Below are 16,440 nucleotides of genomic sequence, written 5' to 3'. Positions count from 1 at the left end.
CGAGCCCGACAGCAAGCCCAATACCAGCACAGTACTAGAATAGACAAACAAGCAAGCAGGGCAACAAGGTAGAGAACAAGGCGACATGCCTCTCGCAGCCTCTTACCACAGTTTTAGCTGTAATCAACCCAGGACCTAGGTGGTTAGGAGCTCGAGAGGCTCGAGAGGCAAATCTGCAGCAGCTCAGGCAGCTCGCCAGAACCACTCTGCTTCTGTGCCTTCTGTGCCTTCAACGGCCGTTCTCCCGCATTCTCCGTACTCCTGCCTTCTGAGTTTTTACATTCTAAATTCTAGCCGGGGCTCCACGCTCTCGAGCGTCTTCTTGAGCTCTTGGACTCCTGGACCAGCTCCTGGCTAACCCCCCCGGGACAGCAGGAGATCCTTATGATCCGCGGCTCACTACTCCCAGGTCGCTGCTACGAGGGTACGAAAAAACGACCTTACACGCTTCTGACTCAAGCCGCACCTCACGTCCACTGAAACAGAGAGGCCGCTTCTGAATCAGGAGGGCTAATATCGTCGTCTTGGATTTCATCATGTTGATGTGAAGTGGTATGGAGTGCGCAGCACGAAGTGGGTGGACTGTCTCCCGTTTTGTGCTAATTTGGTCACTCTGCAACATCCGGACATTATCCATGTTCATTGTGGCGGGAACAGTTTAGGGTATGTAACTGAAATTTCATTGCAGTTTGCAATGAAGGAGACATTTGTCAAAATGAAGGAAATGTTCCCGAACTCTCAACACATTTTTTCTAGAATTTCCCAGAGACAGATGTGGATGCGCTCCAGTTCATTTGATCCGCAAATGGAGAAAGTGAGGCGCAATGTGAACAAGGCTGTGTGCATTTTTGGGAGATGTTTGCATGACGTCTTTCCATAATGAAAATATTAAATTTGACACTGCCAATATTTTCAGCTGAGATGGGAGTACATCTGACTGATGCTGGTAATCAGCTTTTTATCTTTTTTGCAAAATATTCAAAATGCTTTGTAGCACTTTTCTGTAAATTTCTAAAGCATTTTGCAGTATGTATTGCAGGTGTTGCTTAGTTTACTTTAAAACTTGAAAAAATACTTTTCAAAACAAAAAATACCAAAAGGCTATTTTCAGAGCCACCATTTTCCCATGCAAAACAGGGCAATGTTTTTGATGCAATCACTGCCCTCATTTTGTAGATGTCCGCGGACTACCGCGCTGTCCGTGGACTTCGTAGGCTGTGTCAAAGCCGGTATCTTTTTTTTTTATCTTTCTATTTTTGAACTGAGAAAGATGGCTCTTAAAAGAACCATTTTTTGTGGCTTTGTTTCAGCAGAGATCGAAGGGTGAGGACGGACGGTGCACCAACCACAGGGACAGATGGAGAAGGGAAGATGTTGGGTGGGCCTTAATTCAGTAGGGGACAGTGTTTCTCATGCTCCCTGACCGTAGCCTCAAACACTTCTAAACTGCTACTCCCTACAGAGCGTTGTGTCGCAGTACATACAGATCACTGTCACCCTCGAAAGGTAAGGGTCGACTGAGTTATGTATGGCTGGTGAGGCTTCCGCAGTGATCATCGGCCCCACAGCAGTGTCTCTTGTGGTGGCAGGAGCGGATGATGAGGGTGTGGTAGTGGATGTCAACCTACTCACCCCTTTGAAAGGTAACAACCTTTCGCACTGCTCCCTTGTGATTTGATCTGACGTGGCGCAGCATGGAGTTAGTCCTGTTGCTAAACAGACCCGATTTTCCGCAACTGAGTATATCCTTGCACTCAGTGCATCTAACCTTATCCTCGCGAGCCTTAAGTACCCCCAATGGTCGTAAAGAGCTTCCACACCCAAGGTTCACTTCCAGAGCTCGTGCGGGGGATTTTCAGTACCTCATCCGCTTCCTCCTCTTGATCTCCCCACCCCTCTGTATCACCACACCTGTTTCCCCTCTCCAGGCCCTCCAGATGGTGGTGGTAGTGGGGGAGCTGCAGTAGCTATGGATGCCATTCTTTACATAAGCACAAAAGTAGAAACAGCAATATCCCAATCAGCGGCAGGTGCTCAATCCTGGACAGCCAGAAACACAATGAGGAGCTATAGTGGGTGGCTCCCTTTAGAGGAGCTGTCTGCAGACGGCGCGACTGTCCATGGACAGTCGATCCACAGACAGGAATTCAAAAGTTACAAAAAGTCACTAGATCAACCAGGACATGGTCTAGGACCTCAGCAAGGGTAAAACACCCTGGATTGGTGGTTTTTCGATATTACTTATAATCATAATAAACCTTTAAGGAATTGTTTGCACTGATATGTTTTTATTGATGCAACTTAACCATAACGTCCCTTTAACAATGGTTTTTCACTGAATATATATATATATCTCTTCCTATGGAAACACCAACTTAACCATAACTACATGGACGCTACCGCGTCCATGTAATATATATATATATATATATATATATATATATATACACACATAATATGGTGTTTCCATAGGAAGAGCAAGTTTTGGGTGGCTTTTAACTTCGCTCCCTCTGGACGAATCCTCACCAAACTTTGCAAAAGAAGTATATGGCCCGCTCTGAATTTTATTGCAAAGTTCGGAGAGGTTTGGTCCAGGGGGGACAAAGTTATAGGGGGGGTCCCAAAACTTGTGTTTTCCCATAGACATAATGGGAAAAAAATTTGCGGATGCCTACAGCTTAAACCGCTGGACGGATTTACACCAAATTTGCGGCAGGAGTGGGGGCTTGCTCCCGAAAGCGTGCTTTTGCAAATTTGGTATAAATCCGTCCAGTAGATTTTTTTTAAATGACCAAAATGTAAGGCAAAAAAATTAGTGATAACTCTGTTCGCTTCGCGGACGGACTTCCCGGTTCACTCCGCGGACAGTGCCCTGATTGGCCGTGCGGCTTGCGTGATGTCCGCGGACATGCGACGTGTTCGCTGATTGGATGGCGTGGGGCGCATCAGATTTTTTGTGGCGCCCACCATCTTGCATTCGCCAATGACTGCGGACAGCACGGTGAAACTTGGATTAAAAATTGTATTTAGTGGAGTGTGTTGGTGTGTAAGAGTGTTTGGGGAGGGTGGGGGAGTATGAGATAGGTTCAATGTTCTGTTTTTTTATGTGCTAGACGCTTTTATTGTGTCCGATTTTTCTGCGGACAACACGGCTGTTCTGAAATGTTTGTAAAAAACAGAATGGATTCGGTGTCAAGTAGAAAGTGTTCTAAGAAGACTCGTGGGGTCCTGGAATGTTCGCAGGGGGTGTGCTGAAGACGTTGTCTGTATTGTTCATTGTCAAGCTGAAAGTGTTCTAAGAACACTCGCGGTGTCCTGAAATGTTCGAAAATAAACAAAATGGGGGTGTTCTGAGGAGGTTCTCCGTATTGTGTGCCTGCTTAGCTGTATCCAATGAGGGAATGGCACAGAGAGTGAAGTGGAAATGGTAGAAGGGCTGTCTAAGAGTTACGCGGTCCGCGGACGGGGCGTGCTACATCCGGGATTTTCCATCAAATCCAGCATGGAAAGAAGACTGTAGGGATCAGCCAATCAGATGTTGAGGTTGTGGATTTGTGTTCAAAGAGACTGTGTGTAGTGAAGATGGCAGAAGTGGAGAAAGTCAGGGTGTTGGTGCTTGGAGATATGTTTGTGCATGGTTTACAACAGTATGCTCAATGCAGGCATGTTGCAAAGAATTTTGATGTTTAAGGAGTGGAGGTGGTGTGGAGCACTGTGCCTGATTGCAATGTACAGGGAATTGTACAAGTTTGTGAAGATATGGGCAGGATGAACAGTCCCCATGTGGTAGTTTTGCACTATGGTGCTTTCCATTTGGGCTATGTCAGTGCCCTTACTTTGTTGGCAGATTTGGAACACTTGGTTCAAGCAGTAACGAACATCCTTCCAAATGCCAAAGTAATTGTTTCTGGATTAGTACCCCGGGCAATATGGGACAATAGTTCCGTTTTTTGTCCTCAGCAAAACAATGCTAGGTGTGTAATCAACCGAGGCATGTGTGCCTTCATGCTTAGAGCTGGTATGTTCTTCTGTAATAATGAGAATATTGATTCCATTAATGCTGTTTATTTTAAAGAAGATAGCATTTCCTTATCTTTTATGGGAAATGCCATTCTGTTTTGGAATGTAAGGGTTGCTTTGGAGAAGGTTATGTGAAGATTTTAGGAGTAAAATTAGAAAAATAAAAAATACAAAATAACAGTTGTCTGTCAAGCAACTGCAAAAAACCCCCAAAAAAGACTCTTTTCAGAGCCAACCTCAAAGGGAAAATGGGGCACACTATTTAAATTTACATTCACCACGCTCAGATTTTCGATATGTCCGCGGACATGGCGGTAGTCCGCGGACATCGAAATCACTAGCTAGGGGTTCAGTATGTTCTATGTTACATCTATATAAAGTCAGGGATATTATGGTTAAGTTGTGCTACTAAAAACATATGAAATTCAGTAAAAAACCTTTGTTAAATGGACGTTATGGTTAAGTTACACTAATAAAAACCTATGAAATTCAATGAAAAAACTTTGTTAAAGGGACGTTATGGTTCAAAGTAAAACCGAAAAAACCCTGAAATTCGGCAGTTATGGTAAGATAGGCAACCATAACTCGCACCACCATGCACTGCTAACACTAACACCCAGGATATCAAAGATGACATCACAAATTTCATTGATGACATCACTGATGACATCACATGTGCATTTACTTTTCATAAACTCTGTAGGAGGGATTCTTATAATGTTGACCAAAAAGTGTCAAGGATCATTTGAATAAATATCATGAGCTAATTGGTGCATTAAGCAATGCATTGATATAAATAGCATTCTATTCTGAAGTTCTATCCAGTATACTATGCAACTCATGCAGAAACTTAGGCAGTGTATGCAGTATACATGATGAAGGTGCAATATTCATAATCTTGCCATGTAGAATAATGAAATAACTGCTTTCTTATTAGAGTTTTGCGTACTGTGAAACATGTAATAAATAGCTAATAAAACCACTTAATACATAATTACATTATTATAGACAAAACACAAAGAGACAACAACACATACAAATATGACTATATACAGGGACAGAGAAGTAAGCAAAAAAGCAGAAGTAGTAGCAGAAAGAGTTCATAACCTAACTGATTATCTTTATTCAGAGAAATGATTGCTCTGTTTCAAAGCTGCTAATAACTGTATGTATGTGTATCAAATGATGTCAGTGAACCCTAAGGAAAGGAGTGTGAGTACAATGTATACAAATATGAGCATATACAGGGAAGGTATAGTAATAAAAATAAAACTATGAGAAAGTGCCGATAACTGTAATGATTATCTTCATGCACAGAAAGGATTGCTCTCTTTCAAGCCTGTGTCTTCCGCTATATATATGTTTCATATGATATGACTTGACCCCAAGTCTACAAATATAGTACCTTTTCAATGTTCACTTCCTGACTGTTAGTGAAGAAAACTATGTGGCTTAGATATGTCAGTAAAGGAAAAAAGGGAGAGCCAGCCATGTGATGTCATCAGTGATGTCATCAATGACATTTGTGATGTCATCTTTGATGTCCTGGGTGTTAGTGTTAGCAGTGCACAGTGGCGCGAGTTATGGTTGCTTATCTTACCATAACTGCCGAATTTCAGGTGTTTTTTGGTTTTACTTTGAACCATAACGTCCCTTTAACAAAGTTCTTTTCTTTTACTGAATTTGATAGGTTTTTAGTAGGGCAACTTAACCATAACGTCCCTTTGAACAAAGTTTTTAATTGAATATATATATATCTATATATATATATATATATATATATATATATATATATATATATACTTTGTTAAAGGGACGTTATGGTTACTAGTAAAACCAAAAAACCTCAGAAATTCACCAGTTATGGTAAGCTAAGCAACCATAACTCGCGCCACCACCGTACACTGCTAAGACTAATACCCATGACATGAAAGATGACATCACAAATGTCATTGATGACATCACATTTCTGGGCCACTTGTTTTTGTTCACTGACAGTCTGAATCTTAACATTGAAAATGTGTTATATATCTAAACGTTCACCATCTTGTATGTTCTTAAAGTACTTTCCTTAGGGTTTGGTCTCAGCTCATGGTCCACATATATGGGGCAATAGGCAGGCCTCAAACACACAATTCATTTGTATACATGACGATGAACTTTAATGTTATTGAACTAACCCTATTATAGCAACATTTTTGTCTAATTTACAGTTGAACCTTAAAAAACCGTTTCCCACCGTCTAACATCATTTTTAACACATCTATTCAACGTTTTCCACTGTTTTTGCATCAGTCGATGTTCACAAATGTCTGACGTCAACGAAGAGTTTCCAGACAGTGTCACGTGACCACAAATTCGCACACAGCATGATGTCGCAAATGTGTCTGTACTTCGCAAACTGTTTGGAACTGCATTTTCTGCTGATCTAAGAACTTTCAAGCTCAGGATTTACCATTGCACACCTTTTCTTACTCATTATACATTAACAATCTAGCACAGAACATAAACTTAGAAGACTATTAGCAAAACTGCTATTTATCTTAAAAATGGCATCAGCTATTGCCATCCCTCCTCCCCAAGAGCCACCACCAACAGCTGGAAGACCTACAAAACAACCGCATTACTTCAAAAGACAATGAAGGGGACCAAGAAGGTGAGGTAGAGTAAATGCCTACCTGAAGCACCCAAAGAAAATCATGTGTGTGGCAGCTCTTTACCACTGTTGGGAATGTACCAATGGCTAAAGCTACCAAAGTGAAATGCAGTGCGTGCTCAGTCATGGACCACCGGTACAGTACTCCTACGGTACCACCTCCATGCGCCGCCACACCAAATCCAAACACAAAATCCCACCAGCTGCCTTGCCAGCGATAAAAGATGCTGTTGATCCATAGCTTTTGAAGACAACAGTCCTCTGTATATGCTACAACACACCACTCTGCAGGGGGGAGCAATTCTGAAGTGCTTTTCAAGCTGTAATCAAGGAGCATGAGAAAACTTCCCCCTACCTTAGATGTAACACACATGCAACATCTTCCCTTGTCCACCTGCCCCTCCATTTTACTGCTTCATTTACCTCCCCACCTTCCTTTCTGACCTCTCCTGCAACAAAAAAAAAGAAAAGGTTCCTTTATGAACCACCTTTCACAGTTAAAAAAATAGAATTACAAAAGATGATCTTATAGACGCCATCTACTTTACATTTCTCAGTAAAGTTAAAAAGTCTCAATAAGATTTTCCAACATTTCCATTAGCATTTTGTGTTATGGTAATAGGAATAATGTAACGTTTATCCCCCATTCCAGGGGCTGTAATTGCGAATAACAGTCCGGCAGCCCAAACGCTCGGTCCATGCAAAGCGAGGGCGGATAACGAGTGCTCCGGACCATTATCCCCCATTCCATCCCCTTCAACTGGGGATGAAGGCCATTAACACTATGGGTTGCCAAAGCGATAACCCAGAGTGCTAAAAGAAAGTATTCTCCTTCCTACAGCGGGACACGTGCAGCGTCCCGCTGTAGGAAGGAAAAGCCATTTTTAGATGGCCACCATGAAAGGGAAGGCGGAGCTCTGTACTGAGCCACTCTTTCCTTTCCATGGCGGCCTGCGGGAGGCAAAGGGAAGGAGCGAATGCGGCGGTGGCACCCGCTCCGACCGAAATAAAGGAAGTAGAGGTTATGGGGGCTTACATTGTTTTTTTTAAATGGGTCTGAGCTTGGGGAGGAAGATGGCAGCAGGGACACAAAGGCTGTCAGGTGCTAGAAACGCGGGCTTGTACCAGCGGTTCAAGCCTGCGTTCCTACCCACCTGACTAGCTGGCTCCCCCACCCACAGTGCTAATGTACAATTTATAAAACGACAATATTCTGCCCAAAATACTTTTCTCTAGCATACAACAAGGACCATAATCGATGGACCTTCATAACTATCCACAGTTTCAACAGTCCCCTTTCCACAGCATGGATCATCGAAATACCTGGATGGCACATGCACACCATCGTACAGGGAAGCCCTTCTACCCTTTTTAATGTTATATTTATAACATTCCCTCAATGCCTCCTTTCAAACAGTCACACATCCATCCACCAAATACTTCCAAAAACTTTACATATAACCCTATGACCATATTAAGCTTCCACACACCAGCTGCCACTTAACAATATTTTACAAATCTTTTGCATCTACCTTTCCCTTACTTACAATAAATTGTGCACAATGCTCCGATAACTGCACATGTGCATTGTGCAGTGAGAGAAGTGCATAAATAGAAAGGCAGTATGGATGGGCAAATGCTCATGAGAACCCAGGAGGGAAATGCCAAGGTGGGACGCCACTGGGTAACTATTTGAGCACAGGAGTCCCAAGGGTGTGATGCATCCTAAACATAACATCCCTTTAACAAAGTTTTTTTCTGTCAATTTAATAGGTTTTAATAAGTCAAAATGTTTAATGTCGTTAGATCACTATATGTGAGTTACTAATAATTCCTCCTTTCATATATCTAAAAGAACTATAAACCTCCTTTAAGCAACATATTTTTTGCAACATACTGATGTCTGTCATCAGCAGCGCATGCTCGGGATGGAAATCCTCAACAGTCAATTGCCTTCAGCATAAGGCTCCACCATGACTCCAGCCCAACCAAACCACCCCTATTATTCACCATCTACCCTGCATCCTAGTTCAGTGTCCACTATACCCTAATAATGTAACCAATGGCCAGTGCTCATGGCTTGCAACCATCTCCAAATCCATGGGGCATAGTCTTCGGCCATGCCACATTCCCCAATGAGCAAATCGGACTACACATTTGCATTTGCCGCGGGCCAGGCCCACTACCCAGCCACCAAATGTATATCACTAGTTTTTCTACTTGCATTCTTAAACTTTCGAAAAGTAAAACGCAAGATGCACCAGATTCAACGGTAAGCTGCAGAATTGCTGTCAGGCCTATTTGCTGTGCCTCAACCGTTAAATGTATTTTAAGCACTTGCTCTGCCTGTGCAGACTATTACCGTCTCAGAATTTCAAGGGCTCTGAGCGACTGTTGTATATCCCTTTGTTCCCACCCTCCTTTGAAACACTTTCCCGTGTATAGGCGCCATATAAATAAACAATGCAATACAAGACATATTTCCAAAAACATGCTTTCAGGGCCTTGCTAATTCTCATCGCACAAGTTTGTTGTAATCTAGTGCTACTTCAGGCTGTAACCACAAGCAGAATGTGTTCCCATTCAAACCTACCGCTTCGGCCATGCTGCATGCCCCAATAAGCAAATTACAGTACACATTTCTCCTTGCTCACGACCAGGCCCATTGCCCGGTCACCAATGTTACGTCACTGTGTTGTGTACTTACATTTTACACACAAAAAGAAAACGCAGGACATATTTGCAAAACCATGCTTTCCAGTTCTTGCTGATCCTCCTCGTGCAGCACTTCAACCTGTATCCATGAGCACATTTCTTTTCCCTTTCAAACCTATCCCAATTTTGGAAATAACTACATATCCGGTCCCTGGTGGTCATGCCCACTTTAACCCCATTGCTGGTCCCTCGTAGTCATGGCCAGTAGCCAGATTGTCCGCGTCAGCCACAGGCTATAACCTCAGTCACCAAAGGTAGATCACTTTTTTTTGTACCTACATTATGACACTACAAAAAATAAAACATTATGACACTACAAAAAATAAAACACTCATTTGCAAAACCATGCTTTCAGGTGCATGCCAATGGTCCTTACACTAGTTTGCTGAAAATCTGTCCATGTTTTATATTTTCAAAAGTGTCCAAATGTACATACTGTAAGGAAGGTATGCTATCAAACATTAAGACAAGTGTTCACAGTTCAAGGGTGTTTATTGAACTTCAGTTGGGTTTGAAAAAACACCCATCTATTCCTAAATCTAAAGATGGGAGCGAGCTACGACCATCAAATAATTATGCAGTCGAAGAGGTGTCTTATCAAAATAAAAGGGCCTCTACTAATAAACCTATAGCCAATCCTTACTTCTAAATACAAATAGTGTGGGGAACAATGTTATGCAAAAGAAAAGTCTTCAAGAAATGACAGGTCAGGATATTCAAGCCATTGGCTTCCTTTCCCCACGTTTTCAGCACGGGACAAGGCGGCACACTCGAGCTTAGCATAGTCTCTGGCTTCTCCAGCATGAAGATGCAGTTCAAGATTTCAACATCAGGACCTTGTTTGCCAAAGTCTCTTCGTCATTCAAAGTCAGAGATCTGTGATGTCAATGACATTTGTGATGTCCTCTTTATGTCCTGGTTGTTAGTCTTCACAGTGCACAGTGGTGGCATGAGTTATGGTTGCTTAATTTACCATAACTGGCAAAGTTCTGTTTTTTTTTTGCTTTTACTTGTAACCATAACATCCCTTTAACAAAGTTTTTTTCCCTGAATTTCATAGGTTTTTGAGTGAAAATGTTTCATGATGTTTCATCACTGTATATAAGTTATTAATATTTCCTCTTTTAATATATATGAAAGAACTGTAAACCTCTAACAAACATATTTTTTGCAACGCATACTGATGTGTATTATCAGCAGCGCATGCTGGGGATGCAAGTCATTGTTGAATTGCCTAGGGCATGAGGCTCGACCATGTATGTATGTATGTATGTATGTATTTAGTTTTATATAGCGCCGGTAGCCCGCAGGCATCAGGGCGCTTGCCTCACCAAAGGCCCCCTTGCCTCACCATGACCCCAGCCTCACCAAACCACCCCCGTTATCCACTGCACCTGCCCTGCATCCTAGTTAAGTGTCCACTATGCCCTCATAATGTGACCATTGGCCATTGCTCATGGCTTGCAGCCATGGCCAGTCTCCAAAATCCATGGGGCATGGGCTTTAGCCATGCCGCATTCCCAAATCAGCAAATCGGAGTAGACATTTGTCCTTGTCGAGGGACAGGCCCACTGCCCAGGCAGTAAAGTCATATCACTATTTTTTGTACTTACTTTTTGACACTTCAAAAAAAGTGAAACACAGCAAAAATGTGCAGAAGCATGCTTTCAGGTCCTTGCTGATGGTCCTTGTGCAAGTTTGCTACAATCCCGTCCAGCACTTTGGCTGCAGCCGCAAGCAGAATTTGTTTTCCCATTTAAACCTAGGGCTGCGGCCATGCTGCATTCCCCAATCAGCAAATTGGAGTATAAATGTGTCTTCAATGAGGGTCAGGCCCAATGTCCATGCGCCAATGTTCTATCACCATTTCTTTGTATTTACATTTTGACACTTTGGAAAAAATAAAACATAGGATAGATTTTAAAAAAAACATGCTTTTCGGTCCTTGCTGATGCTCCTTGCAAATGTTTTCTGCAATCCTGTCCAGCACTTTGGGCTGTAGCCAGGAGCAGAATGTCTTTTCCCATTCAAACCTATCGCGATTTCGGAAAACTTTAACACATAGCCTGTCCATGGTGGCCATGCCGACTTTAACCCCATTGCCGGTCCCTCATGGTCATGCCCAGTAGCCAAATGACCCGGATAATCTGACCACTGGCCATGGCCGCAGGCTATACCTCAGTCACCAAAAGTATATGAATATTTTTTGTACCTACATTATGAAACTTTTCAAAAATGGAACACAGACACATTCACAAAACCATGCTTTCGGGTCCTTGCCACTGCTCCCTGCACATGTTTGCTGCAAATCAGTCTGTTTTATTTTTTGAAAAGTGTCACTTACATAAAATAGTCATATAACTTGGCCCCCACTTGACAAAATCCATTCAGACTTTGAACACACTTTCAAGGTTGGGACTATAATATTTCTGAAAAGTTACATGCAGATTCATCAAACAGCAACAAAGTTATAATCCATCTAAAAATGTTCAGACCCGCTCTGATTTTGCCCCCTCTTGACAAAATCCCACCAAACTTTGCAAACATTATTAAAATCTGGGTCTAAAATCATTTTGCAAACTGTTGTGCAGATTCGTCAAACGACATCAAATTTATAAGCGTTTCAAATATTTTGGGAACTCCACTCCCCCCCCCTCTAATTTTGCTCCCTCTTGGGGAAACAGCACCAAACTCTGCAGAGCCATTCATGGTCTGGGCTAAAATTCTATAGCGTGCAGTTTCATTGAATGGCGCCGAAGTTATAAGCCATTCAAAAAATTCTTTCCACTGACCCTGTAATGCAGAAAGATGCATGGATGTCCCCGTAACATCGGAGATGTTCGCGAACATCACAGGAATGTCCCAGAACAGTGGCGATATTTGCGGACTTCGGAGGTGAAAAAACACAACATTTTTGGTTTTGTATGCCCATTTCTCATCCGATCCTAATCACCCCTCGCCTCCTCAGAGATTGTTTCATTAGTTTGACAAGTGCAATGTTATGATTTTTAATATGTATTTACTGCGATGTCTGGGGACTGCGGGCACAGTTCAGAAATCCAACATGGCATCCGTTTCAAATGTTTTGACGCACCTCACGTTTTTAATTGACCAATCAGCAGATGCGTATGATGTCTGCGAATGTCGCACTGCTCTCTGATTGGTCCAGAGACTTCCATGGACTCCGAATCAGGAAACGAGTCCCCGGACCAGACCCACATATCACACATTTCTTTTGCGTACTTTTTAGCCATTGTCTAAAAAAGCTACTGGATGGATTTACACCAATAGCACACTTTCGGGATCAATCTGCCGCTCCTCGTGGAAGTTTGGTGCAAATCCGTCCAGCGGTTTGAGCATTTTTTTGCCACTGTGTTTTGCAAAGTTTGGTGACGATTCGTCAAACGGCACCAAAGTTATAAGCGCCCAAAAAGTGCTCATTCTGAGTTGAGCAACTTAACCAAAAATAGGGGGCTGCTACCGCAGGCTCTGTAACATATGAACATATAGCATTTGAAAAACACCACAGCATTTCAGCTTGCATATCCCCTCCTGCATCTACCCTGTTATCTGTGCCTGTCTGTACCTGGTTTGTGATTTTGCTCAGAAAGACATCTGAATTTTCAACTCCCTCGCACATTGCAATCTTCAAGGTCTAAATAGTACACTGTGTTTAGTGGGATAGGGGGTCAGTGAAAGTGGATGGAGAGCAGGGAAAGGGCATAGAAAAACAGCCCACCATGTTATTGTGGTCTTAGTAAGGCAGGAGGGGTTGGTTAGGTGTCAGCCATTGTATGTGCAGTCCAGTTGAAGCTCTGTATGTCAGCCCAGTCCCTTCACAAGGTCAGACGTAGCACAATCAACATATCAGGCTTTTGCCTCTAGACGTCTGAAAGAGAGTATATACAGTCAGTTTGTGTTAGGTCTTTGATCCGTGGAGCCCAGTGTGCCAACTTTCTGTCATATACCATATCTGGATTGTGTCACATCCCAATCAAGAGGAAAGGGTGGAATTTGACTAGGGACAAGGGCCCTGACAAGTTTCTGGGAAGCTCTTAGCAGATGGGGCTATACTCTGGGGTAATTTCAGGACTGATAAAGCCAGAAAGACTTATCAATTCAAATGCATGCACATTTTCAATACCCTAGCAGGGGGCTTTCATGAGTTACTATTCCAACTAACAGACTTTCACTTTCTTTATTCCTAGAGATACAGGATCACAACATCCAGACCTGAAACTTTCCATCATTGTTTCCAAAGCTGTTCAGACATTCAGCTGGCACTGCACCAGCCCCACCAGCCTCTCTAAGGCAATGAATTGTTGCCAGGCTCTTTCAACCCTGCACCACCCGTGTTTACTCTCCAATCAAACAAATTCATCATCAGGCAGCAGCCATTGGACCGGATGCCCATTCATATACATTGGGAAAACCTGTACCTCCTTCAAAGTGTCGCTTAGGTCCAAGAAAAACAGATTAAATGAAGGAGGGGCAAGGGTAAATCCCTGTTTTAAACTTCTAACGGTAGGGATGGATTTCGATATCTTCCCCCTGCTGATTTAATCTCACTTTTAATGATGTCACTACACTTTTTTAAAATCTCTAATAAATGGATTGGGCAATTCCACCCTTGAAGTTTCTTCCATAAAATATTCCGATCAATGCAATCAAAAGCTTGGGCAAAGTCAATAAAGGCTAAATAAATATCTATCCCTGTAACTAAAACCCTTTTTTAAAAAAAATAAATGTAGAATAAAGCCATTCGGACCAATTCCTACTCTCTTTACAAAACTACTCTGTTTACAAAACCTACATGTTAGATATCAAATTTAAGACTCCTTGACCCATGACTTCAATTGTATTAAAACGAAGGATGCAAAAATCTTGCCAGGAATGTCCAACAATTCAATCAGATGATAGGTTTTCAGAGAAGATCTATTGCCCTTTTTAAAAATAGGAATGATTATTGCAGTTTTCCAAGATATTGCTAAAAATTGTAAATAAAACATTTGCCCAGGATTCAGGATACATTTTGAATATAAAATTGGAGAGCCCATCTCAACCATGGGCCCTGGATTTACTAGACTTCTCAATGAGTGACTGAATTAAATCAATATCAAAATCCAGGGACCAGCTTTCTTCAGAACAAGACTCTGAACCAATTTCTGCAGAGTGAATTGATGAGAATCGCGAAGTAAAATGTACCACCCAACCTTCTTCAGAGACGGGGTTAATTTGCAGAGCCCTTTGTGAAGTATTGCTGCTTTTTCTTTTTTTAACTTCCACACATCATCTGTGATTTGGAAACAATCGCCTTTAACATTACTTTGGCGTCTTGTAGCAATAATGTGGCTCTGTGGCCCTGGTCAATGGTTTAAAAGCCCTGATCGCAACCCACAACTGATGTTTTATTAATTGTACAATTGGACCAAAAACATGTGTATTGTATTAATACAGTATGTTTTTGCTATCAAGCAGGCAAAATGGAATCTAGAACTGTTACATATGAAACTGCATCCTGTATATTTTTCAATCATCGAGCTAGTCGAAAGGGCAGAGAGATCTTCGTTCAGTTTTATTAATCTGGATACATTCTATATAATCTGCCCCGAATTAATCATTAGTTTGTGTGGGTATCTTTCTTCCCTTTCAGAATATTTTTCCAATGGACCAAGTTACTTGCAGTGGCAAGTGGTCACTCCATGAGGAGGTTAGTACTTTGAATTCTGAAATTAGCATTATAATGTTAGATGAAACAAACATATAATTTATACCGCGTTGACTGCCTTTGCTCCAAGTGTGCTTGGCTGCATTGTCACCAAGAGCAATACCATTCAGCATGGCTAAATTCCTAGATTCCATCAGGAATGACCATGCTGTGCCTCGCTTTCTCACCAGAGTGGCCCTTGAACTGTGCAGAGAGATTGTAGTCTAATTCTGGGCATATCATATTCAAATCACCCCCAGCACAATTGAGGTAATTGAAGAATTTGACATGCATCCAGAATTTCTGCAATCTCAACTAAAATAGCTGCAGTAGTTATCCGCTCTGGGTTCCAATAAACATTGACTAGGGTGAAGGATCCTACCCCCTGGATACATTTCAAGATCCCACACTAGTTTTGAGGCTTGCATAATTTAACTTCCCAATTTCCACTTGTGCAATTTAAGTCCCTTTCCATTATGTACTAGAGCCACCAGGCCTGGCATTGGTCTTCCGTTTCAACATTTTGTTGCAGGATTCAATAATAAGGTGTACCCATCCATGATGGGCAATTTAACTAATCAAGTCTCTTGTAAAAGGAAGACTTCAAATTATGATATCATACTACCCATAACTTGAAAGAGTTGGGCAAACCCTCTAGTGTTCCATGAGCCCATCTTAATCAGACTTGACGCCTGGTCTTTATGTAGTTGTGCTTTAGAGCTAGTGGCTACCAAAGCGCCTGCTATCCATGACCGATCGGATTCCTTCTCCTTTCTAAATGGTAATAGCAGGACTTCTGTAATTTTACTACGTACTGCTTTAGCAAGGAACAAGTTATTACAAGTAGAGTCCAATCATCTTGGTATTAGCCACCTCACAACTTAAGGTTCTGCAGGGCTAGATCTCTGGACTTCCATTAAGTCATTTTCGATAGGATGAAGCAGTGGTGAAGCTTTCAAGATCATATTCCCCACTTACTACGATGGGATGTGGAACAAAACCTGGTCCTCTATTGTCCTGGCAAAATTCAACTTGCTCTATGTCCTGCAACTGAATCACCCTTACGGATGAAATTACATTGAGCAAGCACAGGACATGGGATCTATTTAATATTGCAACATCTTTTCATATTGGCAGTCTTTCCAGGAGAAAACATGTCAGCGATTGATCGAACTAAGCTCCTTTCTCTAAATCCTGCAGGGCCATAAGTTCTCCATACTTGTTCCGCCTGCATTCTTTTGTCCACCATAGTTGGAGTACCGGAGCGTCCCTGCTGTTGATTTCTTCAACATGCTGGAAAGTTTTAACATTCTTGGAGTCAATCTGAGGGCGAAGTATCTGA

The 16,440-nt window shown here is 42.1% G+C and overlaps 1 protein-coding gene across 3 annotated transcripts in view; it reads left to right on the top strand.

Annotated features, from left to right (window-relative positions):
* The window catches only part of OSBPL3 (oxysterol binding protein like 3), a 1,742,686-nt gene that overhangs the window by 624,344 nt on the left and 1,101,902 nt on the right, over positions 1-16,440 (top strand). The gene's annotated exons all lie outside the window — the stretch shown is intronic.

The sequence above is a fragment of the Ambystoma mexicanum genome, chromosome 2q (assembly GCF_040938575.1).
Source record: "Ambystoma mexicanum isolate Mex_15411 chromosome 2q, UKY_AmexF1_1, whole genome shotgun sequence".
NCBI lineage: Eukaryota > Metazoa > Chordata > Amphibia > Caudata > Ambystomatidae > Ambystoma > Ambystoma mexicanum.
Note: the sequence above shows the minus strand (reverse complement) of the source record. Positions and strands in the feature narration are given on the sequence as shown.